Below are 16,296 nucleotides of genomic sequence, written 5' to 3'. Positions count from 1 at the left end.
TATTTCCATGTATGTACAGATGGCGGTGTTGATATTTCCATCTATACACAGATGGCCGTGTAGATATTTCCATGTTTATACAGATGGCGGCGTAGCTATTTCCATGGACATGCAGATGGCGGTGTAGATATTTCCATGTTTATACAGATAGCGTTGTAGATATTTCCATGTTTTCACAGATGGTGGTGTAGATATTTCCGTGTTTATACACATGGCGGAGTAGATACATCCATCTTTATGGAGATGGCTGTGCAGATATTTTCATATTTACAGTGATGGCGGTGTAGATATTTCCATATTTATAGAGATAGCGGTGTAGATATTTCCATCTTTCTACAGATGGCAGTGTAGATATTTCCATGTTTATACAGATGGAGGTGAAGATATTTCCATATTTATACAGATGTCTGTGTAGATATTTCCATGTGTATACAGATGGTATTGTAGGTATTTCCATGTTTAGACAGATGGTGGTGTAGATATTTCCAAGTTTATTCAGAGGACTGTGTAGATATTTCCATGTTTTCACAGATGGCAGTGTAGATATTTCAATGTTTATAGAGATGGCACTGTAGATATTTCCTTGTTTATACAGATAACGGTGGAGATATTTCCATGTTTATACAGACAGCAGTGGAGATATTTCCATGTTTATACACATAGCCGTGTACATATTTCCATGTTTATAGAGACAGCGGTGTCGGTATTTCCATGTTTATACAGACAGCGGTGCAGATATTCCAATGTTTATACAGATGCCAATGCAGATATCTCCATATTTATACAGAGGGCTGTGTAGATATTTCTATGTATATACACATGGCAGTGTAGATATTTCCATGTTCCTACACATGACTGTGTAGGTATTTCCAAGTTTATACAGATGGCTTTGTAGATATTTCCATCTCTATAGAGATAGCGGTGCAGATATTTCCGTGTTTATACAGATAGCAGTGTATATATTTCCATGTTTATACAGATCGTGGTGTAGATATTTCCATGTTTATACAGATACCGGTGTAGACATTTCCATGTTTATACAGACCGCAGTGTAGATATTTCCATGTTTATAGAGATAGCAGTGTAGATATTTCCAAGTTGGTACAGATGGCGGTGTTGATGTTTCCATCTATACACAAATTGCCGTGTAGGTATTTCCATGTGTATACAGATGGCATTGGAGATATTTCCACGTTTATACAGATGGTTGTGTAGATATTTCCATGTTTACACAGATGACTGTATAGGTATTTCCATGTTTATACAGATGGCGGTGTAGATATTTCCATGTTTATAGAGATAGCAGTGTAGATATTGCCATATTTATACAGATAACGGTGTAGAAATTTCCATGTTCATACAGATAGCGGTGTAAATATTTCCATATTTATACAGATCACAGTGTAGATATTTCCTTGTTTATACAAATAGCGGTGTAGTTATTTCCATGTTTATACAGATAGCGGTGTAGATATTTCCATGTATATACAGATGGCTGTGTAGATATTTCAATGTTTATACAGAAGGCTTTGTAGATATTTCCATGTTTATACAGATGACTTTGAGGGTATTTCCATGTTTATACAGATGGCGGTGTAGATATTTCCATGTTTATAGAGATAGCGGTGTAGGTATTTCCATGTTTATACAGATGGCGGTGTAGATATTTCCATGTTTATATAGATGGCGTTGTAGATATTTCCATGTTTATACCGATAGCGGTGTTGGTATTTCCATGTTTATACAGATAACTGTGTAGATATTTCCATGTTTTTACAGATATTGTTGTAGATATTTCCATGTTTACACAGATTGCGGTGTAGATATTTCCATCTTTCTACAGATGGCATTGAAGATATTTCCATGTTTATAAAGTTGGCGGTGAAGATATTTCCATGTTTGTATAGATTTTGGTGTAGATATTACCATGTTTATACAGACAGCAGTTGAGATATTTCCATATTTATACACATAGCCGTGTACATATTTCCATGTTTATAGAGACAGCGGTGTCGGTATTTCCATGTTTATACAGACAGCGGTGCAGATATTTCCATGTTTATACAGATGACTATGCAGATATCTTCGTATTTATACAGAGGGCTGTGTGGATATTTCTATGTTTATGCAGATGGCAGTGCAGATATTTCCATGTTCCTACACATGACTGTGTAGGTATTTCCAAGTTTATACAGATGGCTTTGTAGATATTTCCATGTCTATAGAGATAGCGTTGCAGATATTTCCATGTTTATACAGATAGCGGTGTATATATTTCCATGTTTATACAGATCGTGGTGTAGATATTTCCATGTTTATACAGATACCGGTGTATATATTTCCATGTTTATACAGACCACAGTGTAGATATTTCCATGTTTATAGAGATAGCAGTGTAGATATTTCCAAGTTGGTACAGATGGCGGTGTTGATATTTCCATCTATACACAAATTGTCGTGTAGGTATATCCATGTGTATACAGATGGCACTGTAGATATTTCCATGTTCCTACACATGACTGTGTAGGTATTTCCAAGTTTATACCGATGGCTTTGTAGATATTTCCATGTCTATAGAGATAGCGGTGCAGATATTTCCATGTTTATACAGATAGCGGTGTATATATTTCCATGTTTATACAGATCGTGGTGTAGATATTTCCATGTTTATACAGATACCGGTGTAGATATTTCCATGTTTCTACAGACCACAGTGTAGATATTTCCATGTTTATAGAGATAACAGTGTAGATATTTCCAAGTTGGTACAGATGGCGGTGTTGATGTTTCCATCTATACACAAAATGCCGTGTAGGTATATCCATGTGTATACAGATGGCATTGTAGATATTTCCATGTTTATAGAGATAGCGGTGTAGATATTTCCATATTTATACAGATTACGGTGTAGAAATTTCCATGTTTATACAGATAGCGGTGTAAATATTTCCATGTTTATACAGATCAAGGTGTAGATATTTCCATGTTTATAGAGATAGCGGTGTAAATATTTCCATGTTTTTACAGATAACGGTTTAGATATTTCCATGTTTATACAGACCGTGGTATAGATATTTCCATGTTTATACAGATATCGGTGCAGATATTTCCATGTTTGTACAGATGGCGGTGTTGATATTTCCATCTAAACTCAGATGACCGTGAAGATATTTCCATGTTTATACAGATGGCGGCGCAGATATTTCCATGGATATATAGATGGCGTTGTAGATATTTCCATGTTTACACAGATAGCGGTGTAGTTATTTCCATGTTTATGTAGATAGCAGTGTACATATTTCCATGTATATACACATGGCTGTGTAGACATTTCCATGTTTATACAGATGACGGTGTAGATATTTCCATGTGTATACAGATGGTATTGTAGGTATTTCCATGTTTATAGAGATAGCAGTGTAGATATTTCCATGTTTGTACAGATGGCGGTGTTGATATTTCCGTCTATACACAGATGGCCGTGTAGATATTTCCATGTTTATACAGAAGGCGGCGTATATATTTCCATGGACATGCAGATGGCGGTGTAGATATTTCCATGTTTACACAGATGGTGGTGTAGATATTTCCTTGTTTATACACATGGCGGAGTAGATAATTCCGTCTTTATGGAGATGGCAGTGTAGATATTTTCATGTTTATAGAGATGCCAGTGTAGATATTTCCATATTTATAGAGATAGCGGTGTAGATATTTCCATCTTTCTACAGATGGCAGTGTAGATATTTCCATGTTTATACAGATGGCCGTGTAGATATTTCCATATTTATTCTGATGTCTGTGTAGATATTTCCATGTGTATACAGATGGTATTGTAGGTATTTCCATGTTTATACAGATAACGGTGGAGATATTTCCATGTTTATACAGAGAGCAGTGGAGATATTTACATGTTTATACACATAGCGATGTACATACTTCCATGTTTATAGAGACAGCGGTGTAGGTATTTCCATGTTTATACAGATAGCAGTGCAGATATTTCCATGTTTATACAGATGCCTACGCAGATATTTCCATATTTATACAGAGGGCTGTGTAGATATTTCTATGTTTATACAGATGGCAGTGTAGATATTTCTATGTTCCTACACATGACTCTGTAGGTATTTCCATGTTTACACAGATGGCTTTGTAGATATATCGATGTTTACAGAGATAGCGGTGCAGATATTTCCATGTTTATACAGATAGCGGTGTATATAATTCCATGTTTATACAGATCGTGGTGTACATATTTCCATGCTTATACAGATACCGGTGTAGGTATTTCCATGTTTATACAGACCGCAGTGTAGATATTTCCATGTTTATAGAGATGGCAGTGTAGATATTTCCATGTTTGTACAGATGTCGGTGTAGATATTTCCATGTTCATACAGATAGCGGTGTAGATATTTCCATGTTTATACAGACCGCGGTGTAGATATTTCCATGTGTATACAGATAGTGGTGCAGATATTTCCATGTTTGTACAGAATGCGGTGTTGATATTTCCATCTATACACAGATGACCGTGTAGACATTTCCATGTTTATACAGATGGCGGTGCAGATATTTCCGTGGATATGAAGATGGCGGTGTAGATATTTCCATGTTTATACAGATAGCGGTGTATTGATTTCCATGTTTATATAAATAGCGGTGTAGATATTTCCATGTATGTACACATGGCTGTGTAGATATTTCCATGTTTATACAGATGGCGGTGTAGATATTTCCTTGTTTATACAGATAACTTTGTAAGTATTTCCACGTTTATACAGATGGCGGTGTAGATATTTCGATGTTTATAGAGATAGCAGTGGAGATATTTCCATGTTTATACAGGTAGCGGTGTAGATATTCCCATGTTTATACAGATCGTGGTGTAGATATTTCCATGTTTATAGAGATGGCGGTGTAGATATTTCCATGTTCATAGAGATAGTGGTGTTGATTTTTCCATGTTTATAGAGATAGCGGTGTAGATATTTCCATGTTGATAGAGAGAGCGGTGTACATATTTCCATATTTATACAGATAACGGTGTAGAAATTTCCATGTTTATTCAAATAGCGGTGTAAATATTTCCATGTTTATACAGACCACGGTGTAGATATTTCCTTGTTTATACAAATAGCGGTGTAGTTATTTCCATGTTTATACAGATAGTGGTGCAGATATTTCCATGTATATACAGATGGCTGTGTAGATATTTCCATGTTTATACAGATGGCTGTGTAGATGTTTCCATGTTTATACAGATGACTTTATAGGTATTTCCATGTTTATACAGATGGCGGTGTAGATATTTCCATGTTTATAGAGATAGCTGTGTACATATTTCCATGTTTATACAGATAGCGGTGTAGATATTTCCATGTTTATACAGATCGCGGTGTAGATATTTCCATGTTTATACAGATCGCAGTGTAGATATTTCCATGTTTATACAGATAGCGGTGTAGATATTTCCGTGTTTTTACAGATATTGGTGTAGATATTTCCATGTTTACACAGATTGCGTTGTAGATATATCCGTCTTTCTACAGATGGCATTGTAGATATTTCCATGTTTATAGAGATGGTTGTGTAGATATTTCCATGTTTATATAGATGGTGTTGTAGATCTTACCATGTTTATACACATAGCGGTGTAGATATTTCCAAGTTCATACATATCGTGTTGAAGATATTTCCATGTTTATACAGATCGCGGTGTAGATATTTCCATGTTTATAGAGATAGCAGTGTAGATATTTCCAACTTTGTACAGATGGTGGTGTTGATGTTTCCATCTATACACAGATTGCCGTGTAGGTATTTCCATGTGTATACAGATGGCATTGTAAATATTTCCATGTTTATACAGATGGTGGTGTAGATATTTCCATGTTTACACAGATGACTGTATAGGTGTTTCTATGTTTATACAGATAGCAGTGTAGATATTACCATGTTTATAGAGATAACGGTGTAGGTATTTCCATGTTTATAGACATAGCGGTGTAGATATTTCCATGTTTATATAGATGGCGTTGTAGGTATTTCCATGTTTATACCGATAGCGGTTTTGATATTTCCACGTTTATACAGATAGCGATGTAGATATTTCCATGTTTATACAGCTCGTGGTGCAGATATTTATATCTTTATACAGATGGCTTTGTAGATATTTCCTTATTCACACAGATGGCGGTGTAGATGATTCCATGTTTATACAGATGGCGGAGTAGTTAGTTCCATGTTTATGGAGATGGCAGGGTAGATATTTTCAGGTTTATAGAGATGGCGGTGAAGATATTTCCATGTTTATAGAGATAGCGGTGTGGTATTTCCATGTTTATACAGATAGGGGTGTACATATTTCCATTTTTCAAGAGATGGCGGTGTAGATATTTCCATGTTTATACGGATCAAGGTGTAGATATTTCCATGTTTATACAGATCGCAATGTAGATATTTCCATGTTTATACAGATCATGGTGTAGATACTTCCATGTTTATACAGATCCAGGTGTTGATATTACCATGTTTATAGGGATAGCTGTGCAAATATTTCCACATTTATACAGATAGCGGTGTAGTTATTAGCATGTTTATACAGATAGCGGTGTAGATATTTCTATGTTTAAGCAGATGTCTGTGTATATATTTCCATGTTTAAACAGATGGCGGTGTAGATATTTCCTTGTTTATACAAAGAGCGGTGTAGATATTTCCATGCTTATACGGATAGCGGTGTAGATATTTCCATGTTTATACAGATAGCGATGGAGATATTTCCATGTTTATACAGATTGAGGTGTAGATATTTCCAAGTTTATACAGATAGCGGTGTAGATATTTAAATGTTTTTTCAGATAGCGGTGTAGTTATTTCCATGTTTATAAAGATAGCGGTGTAGGTATTTCCATGTTTGTAGAGATAGCGGTGTAGACATTTCCATGTTTATAGAGATAGTGGTGTAGATATTTCTATGTTTATAGAGAGAGCGGCGTAGATATTTCCATGTTTATACAGACGGCGGTGTAGATAGTTTCATGTTTATGGAGATGGCGGTGTAGATATTTCCATGTTTATAGAGATTGCGGTGGAGGTATTTTCATATTTATAGAGATAGCGGTGTAGGTATTTCCATGTTAATAGAGATAGCGACGTAGGTACTTCCATGTTTATTCAGATGGCTGTGTAGGTATTTCCATTTGTTCGCAGATGGCAGTGTAGATATTTCCATGTTTATGGAGATGGTGGTGTAGATATTTCTTTGCTTATACAGATGACTGTGTAGCTATTTCCATGTTTATACAGATGGCAGTTTAGATATTTCCAAGTTTATAGAGATAGCGGTATAGATATTTCCATGTTTATACAGATAGCGGTGTAGCTATTTCCATGTATACAGACATAGCGGTGTAGATATTTCCATATTTACACAGATAGCGGTGTAGATATTTCCATGTTTATACAGATGGCGTTGTATATATTTCCATATTCATAGAGATGGCGGTGTAGATATTTCCAAGTTTATACAGATAGCGGTGTAGATATTTCCATGTATATACTGATAGTGGTGTATATATTTCCATGTTTACTCAGATAGCGGTGTAGATATTTCAATCTTTGCACAGATTGCGGTGTAGATATTTCCATCTTTACACAGATAGCGGTGTAGATATTTCCAAGTTTATACAGATAGCGGTGTAGAGATTTAAATGTTTTTACAGAGAGCGCTGTAGATATTTCCATGTTTATACAGATAGCGGTGCAGGTATTTCCATTTTATACAGAGATGTTTAGACATTTCCATGTTTATAGAGATACCGGTGTAGATATTTCCATGTTTATACAGATAGCGGTGGTGATATTTCCATGTTTATACAGATAGCGATGTAGATATTTCTATGTTTATACAGATAGCTGTGTAGAGATTTCCGTGTGTATGCAGAAGGCAGTGTAGATATTTCCATGTTTATAGAGATGGTGGAGTAGACATTTCCATGCTTATACAGATGACTGTGTGGATATTTCCATGTTTATATAGATGGCGGTGTAGATATTTCCATGTTTATAGAGATAGTGGTGTAGATATTTCCATGTTTATACAGAGAGCGGTGTAGCTATTTCCATGTTTATAGACATAGGGTGTAGATATTTTCATATTTATACAGATAGCGGTGTAGGTATTTCCATGTTTGTAGAGATAGCGGTGTAGACATTTCCATGTTTATAGAGATAGTGGTGTAGATATTTCTATGTTTATAGAGAGAGCGGCGTAGATATTTCCATGTTTATACAGATTGCGGTGTAGATAGTTTCATGTTTATGGAGATGGCGGTGTAGATATTTACATGTTTATAGAGATTGCGGTGTAGGTATTTTCATATTTATAGAGATAGCGGTGTAGGTATTTCCCTGTTAATAGAGATAGCGACGTAAGTACTTCCATGTTTATTCAGATGGCTGTGTAGATATTTCCATTTGTTCGCAGATGGCAGGGTAGATATTTCCATGTTTATGGAGATGGTGGTGTAGATATTTCTTTGCTTATACAGATGACTGTGTAGCTATTTCCATGTTTATACAGATGGCAGTTTAGATATTTCCAAGTTTATAGAGATAGCGGTATAGATATTTCCATGTTTATACAGATAGCGGTGTAGCTATTTCCATGTATACAGACATAGCGGTGTAGATATTTCCATATTTACACAGATAGCGGTGTAGATATTTCCATGCTTATACAGATGGCGTTGTATATATTTCCATATTCATAGAGATGGCGGTGTAGATATTTCCAAGTTTATACAGATAGCGGTGTAGATATTTCCATGTATATACTCATAGTGGTGTATATATTTCCATGCTTACTCAGATAGCGGTGTAGATATTTCCATCTTTGCACAGATTGCGGTGTAGATATTTCCATCTTTACACAGATAGCGGTGTAGATATTTCCAAGTTTATACAGATAGCGGTGTAGAGATTTAAATGTTTTTACAGAGAGCGCTGTAGATATTTCCATGTTTATACAGATAGCGGTGGTGATATTTCCATGTTTATACAGATAGCGATGTAGATATTTCTATGTTTATACAGATAGCTGTGTAGAGATTTCCGTGTGTATACAGATGGCAGTGTAGATATTTCCATGTTTATAGAGATGGTGGAGTAGACATTTCCATGCTTATACAGATGACTGTGTGGATATTTCCATGTTTATACAGATGGCGGTGTAGATATTTCTATGTTTATAGAGATAGCGGTGTAGATATTTCCATGTTTATACAGAGAGCGGTGTAGCTATTTCCATGTTTATAGACATAGGGTGTAGATATTTTCATATTTATACAGATAGCGGTGTAGATATTTCCATGTTTATACAGATGGCGGTGTAGATATTTCCATGGTTATAGAGATGGCGGTGTAGATATTTCTACGTTTATACAGATGACTGTGGAGATATTTCCTTGTTTTTACATATGGCGGTGTAGATATTTCCATGTGTATACAGATGGCGGTGTGTCTATTTCCAGGTTTATACAGATAGCGGTGTAGATATTTCCATGTTTATTGAGATGGCTGTGTAGATATGTCCACGTTTATACAGATGGCAGTGTAGATATTTCATTGTTTATAGAGACAGTGATTTCGATATTTCCATGTTTATAAAGACAGCGGTTTAGATATTTCCATCGTTGCACAGATTGTGCTGTAGATATTTCCATCTTTACACATATAGTGATGTAGATATTTCCATGTTTACACAGACATTGGTGTAGATATTTCCATGTTTACACAGATAGCGTTGTATATATTTGCATGTTTATACAGATAGCAGTGTAGATATTTCCATGTTTATACAGATAGCGTTGTAGATGTTTCCATGTTTATAAAGATAGCGGTGTAGATATTTCCATGTTTATACAGATAGCGGTGTACATGATTCTATATTTATACAGATATAGGTGGAGATTTTTCCATGTTTATACAGATTGCGGTGTAGATATTTCCATGTTTATAGAGATAGCGGTGTAGTTATTTCCATATTTAAACAGATGGCAGTGTAGATATTTCCATGTTTATTCACATGTCGGTGTAGATATTTCCATGTTTATACAGATAGAGGTGTAGATATTTCCATGTTTATACAGATATCGGTGTAGATATTACCATGTTTACAGAGATATCGGTGTAGATATTTCCATCTTTGCAGAGATTGCGGTGTAGATATTTCCATTTTTACACAGAGAGCGGTGTAGATATTTCAGTCGTTGAACAGATTGTGCTGTAGATATTTCCATATTTACACAGAGAGTGGTGTAGATATTTCCATGTTTACACAGACAGCAGTTTAGATATTTCTATGTTTACACAGATAGCGTTGTATGTATATGCATGTTTATACAGGTAGCGGTGTAAGTGTTTCCATGTTTATACAGATATCGGTGGAGATATTTCCATGTTTATACAGATAGCGATGGAGATATTTCCATGTTTATACAGATTGAGGTGTAGATATTTCCAAGTTTATACAGATAGCGGTGTAGATATTTAAATGTTTTTTCAGATAGCGGTGTAGTTATTTCCATGTTTATACAGATAGCGGTGTAGGTATTTCCATGTTTGTAGAGATAGCGGTGTAGACATTTCCATGTTTATAGAGATAGTGGTGTAGATATTTCTATGTTTATAGAGAGAGCGGCGTAGATATTTCCAAGTTTATACAGATGGCGGTGTAGATAGTTTCATGTTTATGGAGATGGCGGTGTAGATATTTCCATGTTTATAGAGATTGCGGTGTAGGTATTTTCATGTTTATAGAGATAGCGGTGTAGGTATTTCCATGTTAATAGAGATAGCGAAGTAGGTACTTCCATGTTTATACAGATGGCTGTGTAGATATTTCCATGTGTACGCAGATGTTAGTGTAGATATTTCCATGTTTATGGAGATGGTGTAGATATATCTTTGCTTATACAGATGACTGTGTAGCTATTTCCATGTTTATAAAGATAGCGGTGTAGATAGTTCCATGTTTATAGAGACAGCTGTGGAGATATTTCCATGTTTATACAGATAGCGATGTAGATATTTCCATGTTTATACAGATAGCGGTGAAGATATTTCCATGTTTATACAGATAGCGGTGGACATATTTCCATGTTTATACAGATAGCTGTGTAGATTTTTCCATGTTTATACAGATAACGGTGTAGGTTGTTGCATGTTTATGGAGATAGCGGTGTAGATATTTTCATGTTTATAAAGATGGCTGTGTAGATATTTCCATGTGTATACAGATGGCAGCGTAGATATTTCCATGTTTATACAGATGGAGGTGTAGGTATTTCCATGTTTATACAGATGACTCTGTAGACATTTTCATGTTTTTATAGATGGCGGTGTAGGTATTTCCATGTTTATACAGATTGCGGTGAGGCTATTTCCATGTTTATACAGATAGCAGTGTAGGTATTTCCATGTTTATAGAGATAGCTGTGTAGATATTTCCATGTTTGAGCAGATAGCGGTGTAGATATTTCCATGTTTATAGAGATAGCGGTGTAGAAAATTCCATGTTTTTACAGATAGCGGTGTAGATATTTCCAGGTTTATAGAGACGGCGGTGTAGGTATTTCCATGTTTATACAGATAGCGGTGTAAATAATTCCATGTTTATACAGATAGCAGTGTAGATATTTCCATCTTTATGGACAAGGCGGTGTAGATATTTTTATGTTTATAGAGATTGCCGTGTAAATATTTCCATCTTTACACAGATAGCGGTATAGATATTTCCATCATTGCACAAACTGTGCTGTAGATATTTCCATCTTAACACAGATAGTGGTTTAGATATTTCCATGTTTACACAGACAGCGGTGTAGATATTTCCATGTTTACACAGATAGCGGTGGACGTTTTTCCATGTTTATACAGATAGCGGTGGAGATATTTCCATGTTTATACAGATAGCGGTGGACATATTTCCATGTTTATACAGATAGCTGTGTAGATTTTTCCATGTTTATACAGATAACGGTGTAGGTTGTTGCATGTTTATAGAGATAGCGGTGTAGATATTTTCATGTTTATAAAGATGGCTGTGTAGATATTTCCATGTGTATACAGATGGCAGCGTAGATATTTCCATGTATATACAGATGGAGGTGTAGGTATTTCCATGTTTATACAGATGACTCTGTAGATATTTTCATGTTTTTATAGATGGCGGTGTAGGTATTTCCATGTTTATACAGATTGCGGTGAGGCTATTTCCATGTTTATACAGATAGCAGTGTAGGTATTTCCATGTTTATAGAGATAGCTGTGTAGATATTTCCATGTTTGAGCAGATAGCGGTGTAGAAATTTCCATGTTTATAGAGATAGCGGTGTAGAAATTTCCATGTTTTTACAGATAGCGGTGTAGATATTTCCAGGTTTATAGAGACGGCGGTGTAGGTATTTCCATGTTTATACAGATAGCGGTGTAAATAATTCCATGTTTATACAGATAGCAGTGTAGATATTTCCATCTTTATGGACAAGGCGGTGTAGATATTTCCATGTTTATAGAGATTGCCGTGTAGATATTTCCATCTTTACACAGATAGCGGTATAGATATTTCCATCACTGCACAAACTCTGCTGTAGATATTTCCATCTTAACACAGATAGTGGTGTAGATATTTCCATGTTTACACAGATAGCGGTGGACGTAATTCCATGTTTATACAGATAGTGGTGTACATATTTCCATGTTTATACAGATGGCGGTGTAGATATTTCCATGTTTATACAGATAGAGGTGTAGATATTTCCAAGTTTATACAGATAGCGGTGTAGATATTTAAATGTTTTTACAGAGAGCGCTGTAGGTATTTCCATGTTTATACAGATAGCGGTGTAGTTATTTAAATGTTTTTACAGAGAGCGCTGTAGGTATTTCCATGTTTATACAGATAGCGGTGCAGGTATTTCCATTTTATACAGAGATGTGTAGACATTTCCATGTTTATAGAGATAGCGGTGTAGATATTTCCATGTTTATACAGATAGCGGTGGTGATATTTCCATGTTTTTAGAGATAGCGATGTAGATATTTCTATGTTTATTCAGATAACTGTGTAGAGATTTCCGTGTGTATGCAGATGGCAGTGTAGATATTTCCATGTTTATAGAGATGTTGGAGTAGACATTTCCATGCTTATACAGATGACTGTGTGGATATTTCCATGTTTATACAGATGGCGGTGTAGATATTTCCATGTTTATAGAGATAGCGGTGTAGATATTTCCATGTTTATACAGAGAGCGGTGTAGCTATTTCCATGTTTATAGACATAGGGTGTAGATATTTTCATATTTATACAGATAGCGGTGTAGATATTTCCATGTTTATACAGATGGCGGTGTAGATATTTCCATGGTTATAGAGACGGCGGTGTAGATATTTCCATGTTTATACAGATGACTGTGGAGATATTTCCATGTTTTTACAGATGGCGGTGTAGATATTTCCATGTGTATACAGATGGCGGTGTGTCTATTTCCAGGGTTATACAGATAGCGGTGTAGATATTTCCATGTTTATTGAGATGGCTGTGTAGATATGTCCACGTTTATACAGATGGCAGTGTAGATATTTCATTGTTTATAGAGACAGAGATTTTGATATTTCCATGTTTATAAAGATATCGGTTTAGATATTTCCATCGTTGCACAGATTGTGCTGTAGATATTTCCATCTTTACACAGATAGTGCTGTAGATATTTCCATGTTTACACAGACAGTGGTGTAGATATTTCCATGTTTACACAGATTGCGTTGTATATATTTGCATGTTTATACAGATAGCAGTGTACATATTTCCATGTTTATACAGATAGCGGTGTAGATGTTTCCATGTTTATACAGATAGCGGTGTAGATATTTCCATGTTTATACAGAGAGCGGTGTAGTTATTTCCATATTTAAACAGATGGCGGGGTAGATATTTCCATGTTTATTCATATGTCGGTGTAGATATTTCCATGTTTATTCAGATGGCGGTGTAGATATTTCCATGTTTATACAGATAGAGGTGTAGATATTTCCATGTTTATACAGATGGCGGTGTAGATATTACCATGTTTACAGAGATATCGGTTTAGATATTTCCATCTTTGCAGAGATTGCGGTGTAGATATTTCCATTTTTACACAGAGAACGGTGTAGATATTTCAGTCGTTGCACAGATTGTGCTGTAGATATTTCCATATTTACACAGAGAGTGGTGTAGATATTTCCATGTTTACACAGACAGCGGTTTAGATATTTCCATGTTTACACAGATAGCGTTGTATATATATGCATGTTTATACAAGTAGCGGTGTAAGTGTTTCCATGTTTATACAGATATCGGTGGAGATATTTCCATGCTTATACAGATAGCGATGGAGATATTTCCATGTTTATACAGATTGAGGTGTAGATATTTCCAAGTTTATACAGATACCGGTGTAGATATTTAAATGTTTTTTCAGATAGCGGTGTAGTTATTTCCATGTTTATACAGATAGCGGTGTAGGTATTTCCATGTTTGTAGAGATAGCGGTGTAGACATTTCCATGTTTATAGAGATAGTGGTGTAGATATTTCTATGTTTATAGAGAGAGCGGCGTAGATATTTCCATGTTTATACAGATGGCGGTGTAGATAGTTTCATGTTTATGGAGATGGCGGTGTAGATATTTCCATGTTTATAGAGATTGCGGTGTAGGTATTTTCATGTTTATAGAGATAGCGGTGTAGGTATTTCCATGATAACAGAGATAGCGACGTAGGTACTTCCATGTTTATACAGATGGCTGTGTAGATATTTCCATGTGTACGCAGATGGCAGTGTAGATATTTCCATGTTTACGGAGATGGTGGTGTAGATATTTCTTTGCTTATACAGATGACTGTGTAGCTATTTCCATGTTTATACAGATGGCAGTGTAGATATTTCCAAGTTTATAGAGATAGCGGTGTAGATATTTCCATGTTTATGCAGGTAACGGTGTAGCTATTTCCATGTATGCAGACATAGCGGTGTAGATATTTCCATATTTATAGAGACAGCGGTGTAGATATTTCCATGTTTATACAGATGGCGTTGTATATATTTCCATATTCATAGAGATGGCGGTGTAGATATTTCCAAGTTTATACAGATAGCGGTGTAGATATTTCCATGTATATACTGATAGTGGTGTATATATTTCCATGTTTACTCAGATAGCGGTGTAGATATTTCCATCTTTGCACAGATTGCGGTGTAGATATTTCCATGTTTATACAGATAGCGGTGTAGACATTTCCATGTTTACACAGATAGCTCTGTAGGTATTTCCATGTTTACACAGATAGTGATGTAGATGTTTCCATGTTTATAGAGATAGCGGTTTAGATATTTCCATGTTTCTACAGATAGCGGTGTAGACAATTCCATGTTTACGGGGATAGCAGTTTACATATTTCCATGTTTATACAGAGAGCGGTGTAGATTTTTCCATGTTTACAATGATAGCGTTATATATATTTGCATGTTTATACAGATAGCAGTGTAGATATTTCCATGTTTATACTGATAGCGGTGTAAATGTTTCCATGTTTATACAGATAGCGGTGTAGATATTTCCATGTTTATACAGATAGCGGTGTACATGATTCTATGTTTATACTGATATAGGTGGAGATATTTCCATGTTTATACAGATAGCGGTGTAGATATTTCCATGTTTACTCATATGTCGGTGTAGATATATCCATGTTTTTACAGATGGCGGTGTAGGTATTTCCATGTTTATACCGATGGCTGTGTAGATATTTCCATATGTATACAGATGGCAGTGTAGATATTTCCATGTTTATACAGAAGGAGGTGTAGATATTTCCATGTTTATACAGATGACTGTGTAGATATTTTCATATTTTTACACATGGCAGTGTAAATATTTCATTGTTTATACAGATAGCGGTGTGGCAACTTCCATGTTGATACAGATAGCAGTGGAGGTATTTCCATGTTCATAGAGATGGTTGTGTAGATATTTCCATGTTTATACAGATGGCAGTGTAGGTATTTCCATGTTTATACACACAGCGGTGTCGATATTTCCATGTTTATGCAGATGACTGTGTAGGTATTTCCATATTTATACAGATGGCGGTGTAGATATTTCCATGTTTATACAGATGGAGGTGTAGATATTTCCATGTTTATACAGATGACTGTGTAGATATTTCCATGTTTATACAGAT

The sequence above is a fragment of the Pan paniscus genome, chromosome 7, assembly GCF_029289425.2.
Source record: "Pan paniscus chromosome 7, NHGRI_mPanPan1-v2.0_pri, whole genome shotgun sequence".
In the NCBI taxonomy this organism is placed as follows: Eukaryota; Metazoa; Chordata; class Mammalia; order Primates; family Hominidae; genus Pan; species Pan paniscus.
This window is presented reverse-complemented; position numbering follows the sequence as displayed.